This window comes from Gobio gobio, assembly GCF_949357685.1.
Source record: "Gobio gobio genome assembly, chromosome: 4".
NCBI lineage: Eukaryota > Metazoa > Chordata > Actinopteri > Cypriniformes > Gobionidae > Gobio > Gobio gobio.
This window is the reverse complement of record NC_137100.1, coordinates 774,414-779,933: the sequence shown is the minus strand read 5'-3', so window position 1 is coordinate 779,933 and position 5,520 is coordinate 774,414.

Sequence of the window (5,520 nt, the reverse complement as noted above, 5' to 3'; positions counted from 1 at the left end):
TGTGTGTGTGTGTGTGTGTGTGTGAGAGTGTGTGAGAGTGTGTGTGTGTGGGCATGTTTTTGTGAAATATCAGGACACAAATGTGTATAATGACATGGGTATTACAAAAAGAGGGTGAAATATGAGGATGTTCCCCATGTCCTCACTTTTCAAAATGCTTATAAATCATACAGAACAAGTTTTTTTTCACAGAAAGTGAACTGCACAGTCTCCTGTGAGGGCTAGGTTTAGGGGCAGGGGCAGTGTGTGTGTGTGTGTGTGTGTGTGTGTGTGTGTGTGTGTGTGTGTGTGTGTGTGTGTGTGTGTGTGTGTGTGTGTGTGTGTGTGTGTGTGTGTGTGTGATGGGTAGGTTTAGGGGCAGTGTAAGGGGATAGAAAATACGGTTTGTACGGTATAAAAACCATTACGCCAATGGAATGTCCTCACATTTCACAAAAACAAACATGTGTGTGTGTGTGTGTGTGTGTGTGTGTGTGTGTGTGTGTGTGTGTGTGTGTGTGTGTGTGTGTGTGTGTGTGTGTGTGAGAGTGTGTGAGAGTGTGTGTGTGAGTGTGTGTGTGTGTGTGTGTGTGTGTGTGTGTGTGTGTGTGTGTGTGTGTGTGTGTGTGTGTGTGTGTGTGTGTGAGAGTGTGTGTGTGTGTGTGTGTGTGTGTGTGTGTGTGTGTGTGACGCCTCATATCTTCATATCTGCTGTAATGTCCCAGTGATCTGACAGAAGATTAGCAGAGATTACAGCGGTGGGATTGAGTTCTGCCGGAGGGGCTCGTCTTTTGTCTGTACTTAAAACAATGTAATCTTTGTGTTTATGAAGAGCTGAAGGCGCTCAGGGCTCGGCCCCAGCGGAGAATCAATCAAACAGCGCCGTCATAACACACAGCACACGCCATCACTCTCAGAACACGGATGAAGAGAAGACCTGAAGACGACACACGTGACAGGATCTACATACATGACTGGCTTTACACACGTGACAGGATCTACATACATGACTGGCTTTACACACGTGACAGGATCTACATACGTGACTGGCTTTACACACATGACAGGATCTACATACATGACTGGCTTTACACACGTGACAGGATCTACATACGTGACTGGCTTTACACACATGACAGGATCTACATACATGACTGGCTTTACACACGTGACAGGATCTACATACATGACTGGCTTTACACACATGACAGGATCTACATACATGACTGGCTTTACACACGTTACAGGATCTACACACGTGACTGGCTTTGCACACGTGACAGGATCTACACACGTGACTGGCTTTGCACACGTGACTGGCTTTGCACACGTGACAAGATCTACATACGTGACTGGCTTTACACACGTGACAAGATCTACATACGTGACTGGCTTTGCACACGTGACAGGATCTACATACGTGACAGGATCTACACACGTGACTGGCTTTACATATGTGACAGAATCTATATATGTGACTGGCTTTACACACGTGACAGGATCTACATCCGTGACAGGCTTTACACACGTGACTGGCTTTACACACGTGACTGGCATTACACACGTGACAGGATCTATATACGAGATTGGCTTTACACACGTGACAGGATCTACACACGTGACAGGCTTTACACACGTGACTGGCTTTACATATGTGACAGGATCTATATATGTGACTGGCTTTACACACGTGACAGGATCTACATCCGTGACAGGCTTTACACACGTGACTGGCTTTACACACGTGACTGGCATTACACACGTGACAGGATCTACATACGAGATTGGCTTTACACAAGTGACTGGCTTTACATAAGTGACTGGCTTTACACACGTGACAGTATCTACATACATGACTGGCTTTGCACACGTGACAGGATCTACATACGTGACAGGCTTTACAAACGTGACAGGATCTACACATGTGACAGGCTTTAGACACGTGACAGGATCTACACACGTAACTGGATTTACACACATGACAGGATCTACACACGTGACAGGCTTTACACACGTGACAGGATCTACACACGTGACTGGCTTTACATATGTGACAGGATCTACATATGTGACTGGCTTTACACACGTGACAGGATCTACATCCGTGACAGGCTTTACACACGTGACTGGCTTTACATACATGAGAGGATCTACATACGTTACTGGCTTTACATATGTGACAGGATCTACATATGTGACAGGATCTACACACGTGACAGGATCTACATACGTGACTGGCTTTACACACGTGACAGGATCTACATACGTGACTGGCTAAACACACGTGACAGGATCTACATACGTGACTGGCTTTACACACGTGACAGGATCTACACACGTGACAGGATCTACACACGTGACTGGCTTTACACACGTGACAGGATCTACACACGTGACTGGCTTTACACACGTGACAGGATCTACACACGTGACTGGCTTTACACACGTGACAGGATCTACATACGTGACTGGCTTTACACACGTGACAGGATCTACATACGTGACTGGCTTTACACACGTGACAAGATCCACATACGTGACAGGCTTTACACACGTGACAGGATCTACATACATGACTGGCTTTACACACGTGACAGGATCTACATACGTGACTGGCTTTACACACATGACAGGATCTACATACATGACTGGCTTTACACACATGACAGGATCTACATACATGACTGGCTTTACACACGTGACAGGATCTACACACGTGACTGGCTTTACACACGTGACAGGATCTACTGTGTGACGCCTCATATCTTCATATCTGCTGTAATGTCCCAGTGATCTGACAGAAGATTAGCAGAGATTACAGCGGTGGGATTGAGTTCTGCCGGAGGGGCTCGTCTTTTGTCTGTACTTAAAACAATGTAATCTTTGTGTTTATGAAGAGCTGAAGGCGCTCAGGGCTCGGCCCCAGCGGAGAATCAATCAAACAGCGCCGTCATAACACACAGCACACGCCATCACTCTCAGAACACGGATGAAGAGAAGACCTGAAGACGACACACGTGACAGGATCTACATACATGACTGGCTTTACACACGTGACAGGATCTACATACGTGACTGGCTTTACACACATGACAGGATCTACATACATGACTGGCTTTACACACGTGACAGGATCTACATACGTGACAGGTTCTACATACGTGACTGGCTTTACACACGTGACAAGATCTACATACGTGACAGGATCTACACAGGTGACAGGATCTACATACGTGACTGGCTTTACACACGTGACAGGATCTACATGCGTGACTGGCTTTACACACGTGACAAGATCCACATACGTGACAGGCTTTACACACGTGACAGGATCTACATACATGACTGACTTTACACACGTGACAGGATCTACATACATGACTGGCTTTACACACATGACAGGATCTACATACATGACTGGCTTTGCACACGTGACAGGATCTACATACATGACTGGCTTTACACACGTGACAGGATCTACATACGTGACTGGCTTTACACACATGACAGGATCTACATACGTGACTGGCTTTACACACGTGACAGGATCTACATACGTGACTGGCTTTACACACGTGACAGGATCTACATACGTGACTGGCTTTACACACGTGACAGGATCTACATACGTGACTGGCTTTACACACGTGACAGGATCTACATACGTGACTGGCTTTACACACATGACAGGATCTACATACATGACTGGCTTTACACACGTGACAGGATCTACATACGTGACTGGCTTTACACACGTGACAGGATCTACATGCGTGACTGGCTTTACACATGTGACAAGATCCACATACGTGACAGGCTTTACACACGTGACAGGATCTACATACATGACTGGCTTTAAACACGTGACAGGATCTACATACGTGACTGGCTTTACACACATGACAGGATCTACATACATGACTGGCTTTACACACGTGACAGGATCTACATACGTGACTGGCTTTACACACATGACTGGATCTACATCCATGACTGGCTTTACACACGTGACAGGATCTACACACGTGACTGGCTTTAGACACGTGACAGGATCTACACATGTGACTGGCTTTGCACACGTGACAGGATCTACACACGTGACTGGCTTTACACACGTGACAGGATCTACACACGTGACTGGCTTTGCACATGTGACAGGATCTACATACGTGACTGGCTTTACACACGTGACAAGATCTACATACGTGACTGGCTTTACACACGTGACAAGATCTACATACGTGACTGGCTTTGCACACGTGACAGGATCTACATACGTGACAGGATCTACATACGTGACTGGCTTTACACACGTGACAGGATCTACACACGTGACAGGCTTTACACACGTGACTGGCTTTACATATGTGACAGGATCTATATATGTGACTGGCTTTACACACGTGACAGGATCTACATCCGTGACAGGCTTTACACACGTGACTGGCTTTACACACGTGACTGACTTTACACACGTGACAGGATCTACGTACGAGATTGGCTTTACACACGTTACTGGCTTTACATACGTGACTGGCTTTACACACGTGACAAGATCTACATACGTGACTGGCTTTACACACGTGACAGGATCTACATACATGACTGGCTTTGCACACGTGACAGGATCTACATACGTGACAGGCTTTACACACATGACAGGATCTACACACGTGACAGGCTTTACACACGTGACGGGATCTACACACGTGACTGGCTTTACATATGTGACAGGATCTACATATGTGACTGGCTTTACACACGTGACAGGATCTACATCCGTGACAGGCTTTACACACGTGACTGGCTTTACATACGTGAGAGGATCTACATACGTTACTGGCTTTACATATGTGACAGGATCTACATACGTGACAGGATCTACATACGTTACTGGCTTTACATATGTGACAGGACCTACATACGTGACAGGATCTACACACGTGACAGGATCTACATACGTGACTGGCTTTACACACGTGACAGGATCTACATACATGACTGGCTTTACACACGTGACAGGATCTACATACGTGACTGGCTTTACACACGTGACAGGATCTACACACGTGACAGGATCTACACACGTGACAGGATCTACATCCGTGACAGGCTTTACACACGTGACTGGCTTTACACACGTGACTGACTTTACACACGTGACAGGATCTACATACGAGATTGGCTTTACACACGTTACTGGCTTTACATACGTGACTGGCTTTACACACGTGACAAGATCTACATACGTGACTGGCTTTACACACGTGACAGGATCTACATACATGACTGGCTTTGCACACGTGACAGGATCTACATACGTGACAGGCTTTACACACGTGACAGGATCTACACACGTGACAGGCTTTACACACATGACAGGATCTACACACGTGACAGGCTTTACACACGTGACGGGATCTACACACGTGACTGGCTTTACATATGTGACAGGATCTACATATGTGACTGGCTTTACACACGTGACAGGATCTACATCCGTGACAGGCTTTACACACGTGACTGGCTTTACATACGTGA